The sequence below is a fragment of the Bos grunniens genome, chromosome X (genome assembly GCF_055505025.1).
Source record: "Bos grunniens cultivar Pamir isolate PY7600 chromosome X, Bosgru_T2T1.0, whole genome shotgun sequence".
Lineage (NCBI taxonomy): Eukaryota > Metazoa > Chordata > Mammalia > Artiodactyla > Bovidae > Bos > Bos grunniens.
In genome coordinates this window covers 84509973-84525725 of record NC_141194.1, presented here as the reverse complement: position 1 = coordinate 84525725, position 15753 = coordinate 84509973, and the positions used below count along the sequence as shown (strand labels likewise).

The 15753-nt window shown below is 39.9% G+C and overlaps 1 long non-coding RNA gene across 1 annotated transcript; it reads right to left on the bottom strand.

Annotated features, from left to right (window-relative positions):
• Positions 1-1621: 1621 nt before the first annotated feature.
• Positions 1622-11782, bottom strand: LOC147340790 (uncharacterized). The gene is made up of 3 exons (XR_015159053.1): positions 11498-11782; positions 8905-9064; positions 1622-7477 (listed from the first exon to the last, which is right to left on the bottom strand). It is a non-coding gene; the product is annotated as an uncharacterized LOC147340790 (long non-coding RNA).
• Positions 11783-15753: the final 3971 nt, after the last annotated feature.

Below are 15753 nucleotides of genomic sequence, written 5' to 3'. Positions count from 1 at the left end.
GTGGGTTGCCATTTTCTTCTCCAATGCATGAAAGTGAAAAGTGAAAGTGAAGTCGCTCAGTCGTGCCCAACTCTTAGCGACCCCACGGACTGGAGCCTACCAGGCTCCTCTGTCCATGGGATTTTCCAGGCAAGAGTACTGGAGTGGGGTGCCATTGCCTTCTCCTGAGGTGTGCGTGGTAGCAGGTAATTTCAGCTGCTGAGGAAGCTGCTCTTGCCACTCTCCTCAGCCATGATTTTCCTTAAGTGTAGGCCAGCTCTGGGGGGACTTAAATATATCCCAGATAGGAATCACCTGGGCTTTTGATTGAGACCAGAATGGGGAAAGGATGGGTGGAAGGACATAAAAGACCAAAGTGACCTAATCATGATGCTGTCAAATTATGTATGTGCCTTGGGGTAAAATGTCTTGCGGACCCACATCAGAAGACCAGAACTAGTCCTGGTGCTGTCATTAGCTGTCTGCTTCAGACATGTCCCTTCATCTCCCTGGGTCTTGGCTTCTTCACCTATATCATCAAAGGACTGAGTTAAGTGATATCTGGGGTTCCTTCTGGCTTTGAAATTCTATGGATTAATCATCATAATTAATAATTAGAACACTCAGTCGTGTCCAACTCTTTGTGACCCCATGGACTGGAGCCTGCCAAGCTCCTTCATCCATGGACTCCTCCAGGCAAGAATACTGGAGTGGGTTGCCATTCCCTTCTCCAGGGGATCTTCCAAACCCAGGGGTAGAACCCAGGTGTCCCACATTGCAGGCAGATTCTTTACCATCTGAGCCACCAGGGAAGCCTAATCAGAAGCCTACCTTCAATTTATCAGGTACTCACTGTGTGTTGGGTGTGATGCTAAGCATTGGTTGGCCAAATCTTATGGAAAAACCCAAACGAACATTTTGGCCAACCAAATACTTTTCCATGTGTTCTTTTGAATGTATTCAAAATGCATTTTGAATGACTTACATGGATTCATGGGCTTCCCAGGTGGTGCTAGTGGTAAAGAACTCGCCTGCAAGTGCAGGAGACATGAGACGTGGGTCCAATCCCTAGGCTGGGAAGATCTCCTAGAGGAGGGCACGGCAACCCACACCAGTATTCTTGCCTGGAGAATCTCTATGGACAGTGGAGCCTGGCAGGCTACAGTCCATGCAGTCACAAAGACTCGGACACGACTGAAGTGACTTAGCCTCTGCTGCACAAGGATTCATGTACGTGTATTCTAAATGGCCTCAAAACAACCCTATGCGGTAAGTATTACTGTTGTCATCCGATTTTTTACAAATCTGGATGGTCACATAGGTATAGTAGGAAGTATAACCAGGACTGAAACTCACAGCTGCTGAATCTAAGACCCATGCTCTAACCTCCTCACTTTCCCTCAGCTGTGGCTCCATGTGTCCAAGACTGCAGGCTATGTGTCTACACACGTCTTGGTTTGCACCAATGCCTCTATTTTTCTTTTCCCCACACTCCCTGATAGTGAATTCTCTGGTTCTCCTATCTCAAGATTCCTCACTCACCACCTCCCCATCTTCCTGGTGTTTCACAGGCAAATAAATAGAATAGGCAGGAAGCCAAAAATCATACATTGGCTCCTAAAAAATAGACCCACCTTCTCTCTTTTTAAAGAAAATATAAATTTATTTATTTTAATTTGAGGTCAATTACTTTACAATATTGTATTTGTTTTGCCATACATCAACATGAATCCGCCCACGGGTATACACCTTTTGCCCATCCTGAACCCCCATCCCACCTCCTTCCCCGTACCATCCCTCTGGGTCACCCCAGTGAACCAGCCCCAAGCATCCTGTATCATGCATCGAACCTGGACTGGCGATTCATTTCATATATGATAATATACATGTTTCAATGCCATTCTCCCAAATCATCCCACCCTCTCCCTCTCCCTCTCCCACAGAGTCCAAAAGACTGTTCTATACATCTGTGTCTCTTTTGCTGTCTCGCATACAGGGTTATCATTACCATCTTTCTAAATTCCATATATACGCATTAGTATACTGTATTGGTGTTTTTCATTCTGCCTTACTTCACTCTGTATAATCGGCTCCAGTTTCATCCACCTCATTAGAACTGATTCAAATGTACTCTTTTTAATGGCTGAGTAATACTCCATTGTGTATATGTACCACTGCTTTCTTATCCATTCGTCTGCTGATGGACATCTAGGTTGCTTCCATGTCCTGGCTATTATAAACAGTGCTGTGATGAACATTGGGGTACACGTGTCTCTTTCAGTTCTGGTTTCCTCGGTGTGTATGCCCAGCAGTGGGATTGCTGGGTCGTATAGCAGTTCTATTTCCAGTTTTTTAAGGACTCTCCACACTGTTCTCCATAGTGGCTGTACTAGTTTGCATTCCCACCAACAGTGTAAGAGGGTTCCCTTTTCTCCACACCCTCTCCAGCATTTACTGCTTGTAGACTTTTGGATAGCAGCCATTCTGACAGGGGTGAAATGGTACCTCATTACGGTTTTGATTTGCATTTCTCTGATAATGAGTGATGTTGAGCATCTTTTCATGTGTTTGTTAGCCATCTGTATGTCTTCTTTGGAGAAATTTCTGCTTAGTTCTTTGGCCCATTTTTTGATTGGGTCGTTTATTTTTCTGGAATTGAGCTGCAGGAGTTGCTTGTATATTTTTGAGATTAGTCCTTTGTCAGTTGCTTCATTTGCTATTATTTTCTCCCATTCTGAAGGCTGTCTTTTCACCTTGCTTATAGTTTCCTTTGTTGTGCAGAAGCTTTTAAGTTTAATTAGGTCCCATTTGTTTATTTTTGCTTTTATTTCCAATATTCTGGGAGGTGGGTCATAGAGGATCCTGCTGTGATTTATGTCTGAGAGTGTTTTGCCTATGTTCTCCTATAGGAGTTGTATAGTTTCTGGTCTTACGTTTAGATCTTTAATCCATTTTGAGTTTATTTTTGTGTATGGTGTTAGAAAGTGGTCTAGTTTCATTCTTTTACAAGTGGTTGACCAGATTTCCCAGCACCACTTGTTAAAGAGATTGTCTTTTCTCCATTGTATATTCTTGCCTCTTTTGTCAAACATAAGTTGTCCATAGGTGCATGGGTTTATCTCTGGGCTTTCTATTTTGCTCCATTGATCTATATTTCTGTCTTTGTGCCAGTACCATACTGTCTTGATGACTGTAGCTTTGTAGTAGAGCCTGAAGTCAGGCAGGTTGATTCCTCCAGTTCCATTCTTCTTTCTCAAGATTGCTTTGGCTATTCGAGGTCTTTTGTATTTCCATACAATTTGTGAAATTATTTGTTCTAGCTCTGTGAAAAATACCGTTGGTAGCTTGATAGGGATTGCATTGAATCTATAGATTGCTTTGGGTAGTTTACTCATTTTCACTATATTGATTCTTCCGATCCATGAACATGGTATATTTCTCCATCTATTGGTGTCCTCTTTGATTTCTTTCACCAGTGTTTTATAGTTTTCTATATATAGGTCTTTAGTTTCTTTAGGTAGATATGTTCCTAAGTATTTTGTTCTTTTCTTTGCAATGGTGAATTGAATTGTTTCCTTAATTTCTCTTTCTGTTTTCTCACTGTTAGTGTATAGGAATGCAAGGGATTTCTGTGTGTTGATTTTATATCCTGAAACTTTACTATATTCAATGATTAGTTCTAGTAATTTTCTGGTGGAGTCTTTAGGGTTTTCTATGTAGAGGATCATGTCATCTGCAAACAGTGAGAGTTTTACTTCTTCTTTTCCAATTTGGATTCCTTTTATTTCTTTTTCTGCTCTGATTGCTGTGGCCAAAACTTCCAAAACTATTTTGAAGAGTAGTGGTGAGAGTGGGCACCCTTGTCTTGTTCCTGACTTCAGGGGAAATGCTTTCAATTTTTCACCATTGAGGATAATGTTTGCTGTAGATTTGTCATATATAGCATTTATTATGTTGAGGAATGTTCCTTCTATTCCTGCTTTCTGGAGAGTTTTTTTTTTTATCATAAATGGATGTTGAATTTTGTCAAAAGCTTTCTCTGCATCTATTGAGATAATCATATGGCTTTTATGTTTCAATTTGTTAATGTGTATTACATTGATTGATTTGCAGATATTGAAGGATCCTTGCATCCCTGGGATAGAGCCCACTTGGTCATGGTGTATGATCTTTTTAATTTGTCACTGGATTCTGATCGTTAGAATTTTGTTAAGGATTTTTGCATTTATGTTGATCAGTGATATTGGCCTGTAGTTTTCTTTTTTTGTGGCATCTTTGTCAGGTTTTGGTATTAGGGTGATGGTGGCCTCATAGAATGAGTTTGGAAGTTTACCTTCTTCTGCAATTTCTGGAAGAGTTTGAGTAGGATAGATGTTAGCTCTTCTCTAAAGTTTTGGTAGAATTCAGCTGTGAAGCCAACTGGACCTGGGCTTTTGTTTGCTGGAAGATTTCTGATTACAGTTTCAATTTCCGTGCTTGTGATGGGTCTGTTAAGATTTTCTATTTCTTGCTGGTTCAGTTTTGGAAAGTTGTACTTTTCTAAGAATTTGTCCATTTCTTCCAAGTTGTCCATTTTATTGGCATATAATTGCTCATAGTAGTCTCTTATGATCCTTTGTATTTCTGTGTTGTCTGTTGTCATCTCTCCATTTTCATTTCTAATTTTATTGATTTGATTTTTCTCCTTTTGTTTGTTGAGGAGTCTGGCCAATGGTTTATCAATTTTATTTATTCTCTCAAAGAACCAGCTTTTGGCTTTGTTGATTTTTGCTCTGGTCTCTTTTGTTTCTTTTGCATTTATTTCTGCTTTAATTTTTAAGATTTCTTTCCTTCTACTAGCCCTGAGGTTCTTCATTTCTTCCTTTTCTAGTTGCTTTAGGTGTAGAGTTAGGTTATTTATTTGACTTTTTTCTTGTTTCTTGAGGTATGCCTGTATTGCTATGAACCTTCCCCTTAGCACTGCTTTTACAGTGTCCCACAGGTTTTGGGTTGTTGTGTTTTCATTTTCATTCGTCTATGCATATTTTGATTTCTTTTTTTATTTCTTCTGTGATTTGTTGGTTATTCAGCAGCGTGTTGTTCAGCCTCCATATGTTGGAATTTTTAATAGTTTTTCTCCTGTAATTAAGATCTAATCTTACTGCATTGTGGTCAGAAAAGATGCCTGGAATTATTTCAATTTTTTTGAATTTACCAAGGCTAGATTTATGGCCTAGGATATGATCTATCCTGGAGAAGATTCCATATGCACTTGAGAAAAAGGTGAAATTCATTATTTTGGGGTGAAATGTCCTATAGATATCAATTAGGTCTAACGGGTCTATTGTATCATTTAAAGTTTGTGTTTCCTTGTTAATTTTCTGTTTAGTTTATCTATCCATATGTGTGAGTGGGGTATTAAAGTCTCCCACTATTATTGTGTTATTGTTAATTTCCTCTTTCATACTTGTTAGCATTTGTCTTACATATTGTGGTGCTATGTTGGGTGCATATATATATTTATAATTGTTATATCTTCTTCTTGGATTGATCCTTTGATCATGATGTAGTGTCCTTCTTTGTCTCTTTTCACAGCCTTTGTTTTAAAGTCTATTTTATCTGATATGAGTATTGCTACTCCTGCTTTCTTTTGGTCTCTATTTGTGTGGAATATCTTTTTCCAGCCCTCACTTTCAGTCTGTAGGTGTCCCGTGTTTTGAGGTGGGTCTCTTGTAGACAACATATATAGGGGTCTTGTTTTTGTATCCATTCAGCCAGTCTTTGTCTTTGGTTGGGGCATTCAACCCATTAACATTTAAGGTAATTATTGATAAGTATGATCCCGTTGCCATTTACTTTATTATTTTGGGTTCGAGTTTATACACCCTTTTTGTGTGTCCTGTCTAGAGAAGATCCTTTAGCATTTGTTGGAGAGCTGGTTTGGTGGTGCTGAATTCTCTCAGCTTTTGCTTTTCTGTAAAGCTTTTGATTTCTCCTTCATATTTGAATGAGATCCTTGCTGGGTGCGGTAATCTGGGCTGTATGTTATTTTCTTTCATCACTTTAAGTTTGTCTTGCCACTCCCTCCTGGCCTGAAGAGTTTCTATTGAAAGATCAGCTGTTATCCTTATGGGAATCCCCTTGTGTGTTATTTGTTGTTTTTCCCTTGCTGATTTTAATATTTGTTCTTTGTGTTTGATCTTTGTTAATTTGATTAATATGTGTCTTGGGGTGTTTCACCTTAGGTTTATCCAGTTTGGGACACTCTGGGTTTCTTGAACTTGGGTGATTATTTCCTTCCCCATTTTAGGGAAGTTTTCAGCTATTATCTCCTCAAGTATTTTCTCATGGTCTTTCTTTTTATCTTCTTCTTCTGGGACTCTTATGATTTGAATGTTGGGGCGTTTAACATGGTCCTTGAGGTCTCTGAGATTGTCCTCATTTCTTTTAATTCATTTTTCTTTTTTCCTCTCTGATTCATTTATTTCTACTATTCTGTCTTCTACTTTACTAATCCTATCCTCTGCCTCCATTATTCTACTATTTGTTCCCTCCAGAGTGTTTTTGATCTCATTTATTGCATTATTCATGATATATTGACTCTTTTTTTATTTCTTCTAGGTCCTTGTTAAACCTTTCTTTCATCTTCTCAATCCTTGTCTCCAGGCTGTTTATCTGTGATTCCATTTTGATTTCAAGATTTTGGATCATTTTCACTATCATCATTCGGAATTCTTTATCAGGCAGATTCCCTCTCTTCCTCTTTTGTTTGGTTTGGTGGCCATTTATCCTGTTCCTTTACCTGCTGGGTATTCCTCTGTCTCTTCATCCTATTTATATTGCTGTGTTTGGGGTGGACTTTCTGTATTCTGGCAGTTTGTGGAGTTCTCTTTATTGTGGAGGTTCCTCACTGTGGGTGGGATTGGACGGGAGGCTTGTCAAGGTTTCCTGGTTAGGGAAGCTTGTGTCGGTGTTCTGGTGGGTGGAGCTGGATTTCTTCTCTATGGAGTGCAATGAAGTGTCCAGTAATGAGTTATGAGACGTCAGTGGGTTTGGATTGACATTGGGCAGCCTGTATATTGAAGCTCAGGGCTGTGTTCCTATGTTGTTGGAGAATTTGTATGGTATGTCTTGCTCTGGAGCTTGTTGGCCCTTGGGTGGTGCTTGGTTTCAGTGTAGGTATGGAGGCGTTTGATGAGCTCCTGTCGATTAATGTTCCCTGGAGTCAAGAGTTCTCTGGTGTTCTCAGGATTTGGACTTAAGCCTCCTGCTTCTGGTTTTCAGTCTTATTTTTATAGTAGCCTCCAGACTTCTCCACCTGTACAGCACCGTTGATAAAACATCTCCTTTCAAAGACAATGGGCTGCTTTTCTGGGTGCCTGATGTCCTCTGCCAGCATTCAAAAGTTGTTTTGTGGAATTTACTCAGCGTTGAAATGTTCTTTCGATGAATTTGTTGGGGAGAAAGTGGTTCCCCGTCCTTTTCCTCTGCCATCTTAGGACCACCTCCTACCTTCTCTCTTTAGAGGTTGGGTTAGAAGAAGAGGGATGTCTGATTATATTCATCATCCAGAAACCATTCTCAAGCAGAGACAGCCAAACCAGTAATATTTAGAAAAATAACCAAAAAATGACTGCATTTAGCTCTGCAATAGAACCCTGCTGCCTGTTCATGGCTAAATATTAATATCTCAGCTGTTTCTAGCCATCTGAGTGACAGGCTATAGATATGAATAAATGACCTTCCATAAACTCAGTTTGGCTGTCTGCTTCTTAGAAGGAAAAAAAAAGGAGTTATCTTCATATTAAGAGTTAGTGAAACCAGGGTTTTTTAGCTGTATCTAGTGCATTCAAAGTCCAAAGAAGCCTATATGAAATTTAAGTTCTAGATGGTTGCAGCTAAAAGGAACATATAGTTTTCACCTCTTTCCCTTGTATTACAGATGAGGAACTGGAGAACCCAGAGAAGGAAAGAGACACATCCAAAGTCACACAGTTGAGCCACTGACAGAGTCAGACCTTGACCTGAATTGCAGCCATCACCCTTATTTTAAATTAAATTATTTGTATTTCTAAATTAATTTTTATTAGAGTTTAGTAACTTTACCACCCTTGTTTTATGTGAATGAGGCTGAGGCCCAGAGATTTGTCAAAGGTCACAAGGCCAGAGATGGTAAAAAGGCTGGGTTGATATGTATGCTTTGCCTCCATAGCTATATTCCCAGGTAGCCAAAGGAATTGACTAGATAACGTATACATGCAGGGGTTTCTTATCTCAGGTCACAAGCTCAGTTGTGTGAAAGTAAAAGTGAAGTCACTCAGTTGTGTCTGACTCTTTGAGACCCCATGGACTGTAGCCTGCCAGGCTCCTCCATCCATGGGATTTTCCAGGCAAGAATACTGGAGTGGGTAGCCATTTCCTCTCCAGGGGATTTTCCTGACCCAGAGGTCAAACCTGGATCTCCCACATTGCAGGTAGACTCTTTACCATCTGAGCCACCAAGGAATCCCCGTTGTGTAGGAAAAGTAATTTTCTTAAATCTCCCATGCATGCATGTATGCTAAGTCACTTCAGTCATGTCCAACTCTGTGACCCCATGGACTGTAGCCTGCCAGCCTCCTCCATCCATGTGATTTTCCAGGCAAGAATGCAGGAGTGGGTAGTCATGCCCTCCTTCAAGGCATCTTCCCGACCTAGGGATTGAATCCATGTCTACTTACATCTCCTAAAATTTCCATAATGAAACCTAATTTTTATATCAAAAGTTCCTTCAGGCCAGTAGTAGACTCTCAATCTTAGTCACTTCTGGTTCTCTCAGTCATTTCCAGCCCTCTTCTTCCTCCTGAGTTGTATGAAAGTTCAGAGGATTTTCAGAGTTTGCCCAGAATGGGGCTGGGGAGATGTGTGGGCTGGGGGGTAGGGGTGGAGATTCTAGCTTCTACTCACATGTGCAGCATCCTTTCTGGTCCTTGACTGTGGATTCAAGGCGACTGTTGCACTGGCCTTTCTTCTCCACCACCAGGATCCCCCAGGTCCAGCTCTCTCAGCTACTTCCATATCCCTCGGGCCCATGGGACACAGGATGTCCCCCTTTGTCTCTTCGGAGCTGCAAGAAATTCAGAGAGGCTGCCTCAGACCCATTTGGAGACATTTCTTCCAATTCCACATAATGTGGACTATGGCAAACTACTACTCTTATGCCCTTCCCAGACCCACAGGACCAGTTTCCTCTTGGGTTCCCTAAACTAGTGGGGAAGTTCATGGCTCCTCCTGCCCCCAGGATCCCTCTCAGTGAAGTGTCAGACACAAGATCCTCATGCAGGGCTTGCTATGCTGACTCACTACCAGTCTCTTCACTGCATCTCTGACTCCCCCATTTGGAAGATCTTTACATTGATGTGGGAGGACAGAAGAGTCTTGCCCCCATATCCTCTGTTTAATGTCCAAAGTCTCAGCCCAAGGGATAAGGAAATTCAAGACATTTTGCTCTCATTCAGACTTAGAAGAGCTTATGGCTGCTGGTGTTGGGGTTGGGGGAAGGCTGGGGGGAGGGGATAGTTAGGGAATTTGGGGAGGTCATGTACACTCTGCTATATTTAAAATGGATAACCAACAAGGACCTACAGTATAGCACAGACAACCCTGCTCAATGTCATGTGGTAGCCTGGATGGGAGGGGGGTTGGGGGGCAGAATGGATTCGTGCGGCTGAATCCCTTCGCTGTTCACCTGAAACTATATCAGCATTGTTGTGATTAATAAGCTATACCCCAATACAAAATAAAAAGGTTTTTTTAGACCTCTTTCTATCAAATGGTTATGTCTTCTGTGAGCTTGTTGCTGTTTAATATTTTTAATGTGTCCTTGCTGCTAAGTCACTTCAATCGTGTCTGACTCTGTGCAACCGCATAGATGGCAGCCCACCAGGCTCCCCTGTCCCTGGGATTCTCCAGGCAAGAACACTGGAGTGGGTTGCCATTTCCTTCTCCAATGAATGAAAGTGAAAAGTGAAAGTGAAGTCATTCAGTCGTGTCTGACCCTCAGCGATCCCATGGACTGCAGCCTTCAAGGCTCCTCCATCCATAGGATTTTCCAGGCAAGATTACTGGAGTGGGGTGCCATTGTCTTCTCTGTGTCCTTAAGTTCACAGAAATGGATTCATCAATATCCTTGCTTTAAGTAACACCTTATCATCATTCCACATGTGACCCTCTTTGATTTAACTAGCTATTTAGTTTTAATAATGGTAATAGACACTCCAAACACCCCCACTCAAAACAAACACTAGAAATTTAGAACCTTAATAATAACCTACATCTAGCCATGTGACCCTCCCCCCATCGTATCCCTGCTTCCCCTTGCCAACCTCACCTGATGTGACCATGATCCTGAATCCCATGCTCATCATGCTTTTGCTTTTTTGTTGATTTAACTTTAATACATTTACATGTATGATAGAAAGTACTTAACCTCTAAAGCCATGACTGTTTTTAATTCTATGAAAAAGGCATCATGTCTTATGAAAATCTTTTTGGACTTCATTTTTTTCACCTAATATATTGCTAACTTCATCGATATTGTTGTGCATGACTCTAGATCATTTATTTTGATAGCTGCACAATGTTCCACCATGTGAAGAATATGACAGCTTACTCATCCAGGCACTACAGTGACAGCCATTTGGTTTGTTTCTATGTGAACTTTAAAAGCCAGGAGTTGCCTCTTTCCCTTCATCTACTATTTATGTTGTGGTGTTCCTACTTGGAAGCAATGGATACTGAGGCTGAGCAAATCAGCATGAATGAGAGAAAGGTAATGGAATAACAGGAAACACCTAGATGGAAAATGCAACTTTGGTTAATACATGCAGATGCAAACGCAAAGTTTTTTTTACCTAATCAAACCCTAAGCATGACATTCACTGGTCAAAAGGAAGAATCTAAGGGGTGGGGGGAGAGGAGGGGGCAGGGATGGTTCCTTGAAGCTGAGCCTGGGTACTGAGAACTTATTTTGTAGGAATAGAATATTTATAGTAAAAATACAGTATATCACTTAGCCAATTTTCTCCTCATCTTTCTTCTCCTGACAATTTTGCTCAGAAGTCAGGTTAGGCGGCTTAGGGAAAATTTAAGAAAGAATGTGGTTCCTGGCTCTCCATTACCATGAGTATCCTTTAGTCATGTTTTAGATTATCTCCCCATTTACTAAAGAACACTGACTCTGCTAAAGTTTTACTATCATTAGTGCCAATGCAACCCAATCTTGATTTCTTAACATATTTCCCTTTCTCTGTCACAATTAAGTACCTCTTGATACTGAAAAGTGTCACTTAGAGTCAAAATACTGAAAATGAAGAATTTTACTGAAGATTCTGTGTGTGAAATATGTTTATAAAAGGAAGGAAGGTGGCTTATATGGTTTACCAAATTAAAGATGGGGTTTGCTGTGAGGATCTTCTGTCCATTTAGTCTATGGCTTATGAACTTGATTCAAGGAAAAGATCAGGCAACTTGTTGGTAGGGAGGGGTGTATGATACTCACTGTGTATCTTCTTCAGCCAGTGCATAGCCAGCTGTTGTTTTCTACTACTTTAATTTAACTTCCAATGTCAATACGAAGCTTATTCTTCAGACTGACACCATGAACTTACAGCTCCAAGAGGCATTTGTTGGCAAATAGGTGCTTCAGAGGAGAAAAAAGGTTAAAAATTATCAGGGGATACTATTTTTTACTCATCCCTCACCAACAAGGAGTTACCAAAAAAGTAGAGGGAGAAGTATTGGGTGAGCCAAAAAGGTTTGTTCAGGTTTTTCAACAACATCTTACAGAAAAACCCAAACAAACTTTTAGGCCAACTCATAGAAATATGCTACTGATAATGATAAATATGTATTATATATATATATATATATATATATGTGTGTGTGTGTGTGTGTGTGTATATACACACACACACACACAGTTCTGGGTGAGAGACGTGTGTGTGTGTGTTCAGTAGTTAAGTTGCGTCTGACTGTTTGCAACCCCATGGATGCCAGGCTTCCCTGTCCTTCACCATCTCCAGGAGCTTACTCAAACTCATGACCATTAAGTTGGTGATGCTATCTAACCATCTCATCCTCTGTCGTCCCCATATGCTCCTGCCTTTAATCTTTCCCAGCATCAGGGTCTTTTCTAACGAGTCAGCTCTTCACATCAAGTGGCCAAAGTATTGGAGCTTCAGCTTCAGCATTAGTGCTTCCAATGAATATTCAGGATTGAATTCCTTTAGGATTGACTGGTTTGATCTCCTTGAAGTCCAAGGGACTCAAAAGTCTTCACCAATGCCACAGTTCAAAAGCATCAATTCTTCAGAGCTCAGCTTTCTTTATGGTCCAACTCTCACATTCATACATGACTACTGGAAAAGCCATAGATTTGACTATATGAACCTTTGTCAGCAGAGTGATAATATATACAGATTAATTTCAAAGTTACTATACCTTTTACAAGTACAGTGTTTTAAACACTTTATATTATTGTAAGTATATTTTAATGCACTTTTTATTTTGGAATAATTTTACATTTACATAAGAGTTCCAAAGACAACACAGTGAGTTCACATAGAGCTTTCACTCAGTTTCTGCTAATGCCAGTATCTTACACAACTATAGCACATTCTCCAAAATGAAGAGATTAATGTTATTGGTATATTACTATTAAATAAACTTCAGCTTTTATTCATATTTCATCAGTTTTTCAGCTAATAGCCTTTTTCAGTTCCAGGCATCCATCCAGGATACGTCACAGTTAGAAATATGTATTTTAAATGGAAAGAACCAACAAATTAGAGAAACAGTTGAGAGAAGGCCCTTCATTCCTAAAGCAAATTACTCATTGGATTTTGCAGTTGTGTGCATTTCTCAGGGAATGACAGTAAGGAAGAGCGGGTGATGGGAGGTTGGGAATAATTAGCTAACTGATTAATTAAAGGAGGCTTTTTTCATATTTTTTAAGGAGCCACAAATGTTATCAAGAATGCAGAAGAATACAAAGAGCCCCAAAATGAATCCAAATTGCACCTGACTCTCAGAGCACCCATCCTCATTTCTGCCTACCCTGACTCTACTGCCATACCAGTTAACAATATTTTGTTAACACCAAGAACAGTTCTTTGGGGGAATTCCCTGGTGGTCCACTGGCTAGGACTACACACTCTGTCTTCCAAGGGCCTGGGTTCAGGGGACTAAAATTCCACAAGTGGTGCAGGAAAAAAAAATTCTTTTGTTGGACTATCTCCATCTTACCTTAGCAGGTAAATAACTATCAGGAAATCTCCATCTCAGTAGCCAAGTGAGAGAGAGAAAAAAATCACCATGAACTCAAGAGTAGGAAACAAAAATATACGAATCTTCCTATCTGTAACGCCCAGATTAGTTGTTCGGTTGCTCAGTCCTGTACTACTTTTTGCGATCCCGTGGACTGCAGCATGCCGGACTTCCCTGTCCTCCACTATCTCCCAGAGTTTGCTCAAGTTCATGTCCATTGAGTCAGTGATGCTATCCTGACACCCCGATTAGACCCCAATGCAAAGTTTCTTCTTTCCTCCCTCCCTCTCTCACCCACCTTCCTTTATTTCCCTCCTTCCCTTCTGTTCTTTTTCTCTTTTTCCTTTTCCTCCATCTCCCATTTTTTCCCTTGCTCTCCTTTTCTATCTTTGTGTATTTAGAGGAGACTTCTAAACGAGTCCGATAATCTTGTATAGTTTTGTCAGAAGGACTTTTTCCCTGAGGATCACCATGCAGGCCAAGCTCAGGAAAATGTGTAAAGTAATCATGGTGTAAGGAGGCACAGTGATTTAGAGGAAAATTTGGACCAGCAGTTAGTGAATTTGAGTTTCAGTCTAAACACTGTTACTTGACACCTATGTGACCTTCTAGAATTCACTCACTGGCTCTCTGCCTCCATTTCATCATCTATAAAATTGGAGAGTTTTACTTAACTTTATTCATCTCAAGGAATTGCTTTGAGAAGCAAATGAGATAATGCATGTGAAGATTCCTTTAGGGGCAAAGGGATGGAAAAGCTATTCTAGGCAAGGTCCACTTATTAATAAGAGTAAGAAGGTGATTGTGTGCCAATCAGACTGAGCTGATTCTCCATCAAGCTTTGTTCTCAAAGCTGAATGTTGGCATTCTTGGTTTCATTCAAAAATGTCTCAAGCTTTCTGTGTTGCTTGTGCTAAGATGACAAATTGATTGTGACCTGTTAAGATTTTAGATGTTTCCATTTCTGAAACAAGGCATCAGATGTATAAAATGAAAAGAAGAGAAAAGCAAATTTGGGCTTTGTCTTCCCATCACCCAAGGAATTGGCTGAGAAGTGAAAAATTAAATCAAATACATGCTTTGACAATGTGTAACCAAACAAATAGCTCTAAGTGACTTTTTCATTGTATTGACTAGATCTTTTGGTTGTTTGGAGGTCATAAGAGCCTATTTGTGTACCAATTCTGTATTAACATAGCCAAGGAGATTGCACCACTAAGAATTCCCATGGAAAATGGACTCCCCCCATCTTCCATTCACAACATATATTTGATGTGAGATAGATTTCAGTTGATTTGAAAATACTCTAATTACAGTAAATAGTTTGGTCTTTATTTGGTATTTCTTATCTCCTTTCCTGAAATGTTAATGATTTGACCCATTTTTCAGCTGCTTCAGTAGCATAAATAAAAATGCTGATTATCCTCACTGATTTCCTATCCCCCAGTGCTCCTGAAAGGTACATTTGGTGTCTGTGTTACAGCTCATAAGTGCAAAAGAAAAAAAAAATTGTTGCTGATGGGCTCTAGATATGTGATAATAAGCAGATCATCTTGGCTCAAATTTGAATTCCTTCATACATTAAATAATATTTATGCATTATCTAATATTTATTAGGCAGTAGGGTTCCAAATAAATGCATATGTGCTAGAATGATTGTTATGGAATAATTATAATTATGATAGTAATATACACCATCACTGAGCTAAGTATGCTTGATTTCATTTACTCTCAAGACACTCCCTCTTTTTCTTTTTGACTACATTGCTCAGCCTGTGGAATCTTAGTTTCCCAACCAGGGACCTAACCCACACCCCATGCATGGAAGTACAGAGTCTTAACCGCTGGGAGGCTAGGGAATTTCCAACTCTCCCCTTTTTATCTCCATTCTACAGATAAGGAAATTAAGTCTCAAATGGGTTAAGTAATAGCTCAATCAAGGTCATATAATGGTAAACCTAATATTTGAACTCAGATCATGGTGGCTGAAGTTCTTACTTTGTTTACTACTTCCTACAAAAAGTCAAAGAACTTGGCTTCTGATACCTAGCTCCAGTTAGGTCAGATGTTCATTCGACCTGGACATCTAAATTAGGACTCATGGACCTAATTAAACTTAAAAGTTTTTGCACAGCAAAGAAAACCATAAACAAGATGAAAAGACAACCCTCAGAATAAGAGAAAATAACTGCAAATGTAGCAACTGAGAAGGGACTAATCTCCAAAATATACAAACAGCTCATGCAGCTCAACATCAGAAAAACAAACAACCCGACTAAAAGTGGGCAAAAGGCCTAAATAGACACTTCTCCAAAGAAGACATCCAGATGGCTAATAAACAGATGAAAAGACGCTCAACACCACTTACTATTAGAGAAAGGCAAATCAAAACTACAATGCAGTATCACCTCACACAGGTCTGAATGGCCATCACCAAACAATCTACAGATAATAAATGCTGGAGAGGATGTGGAGAAAAGGGAACCTTCT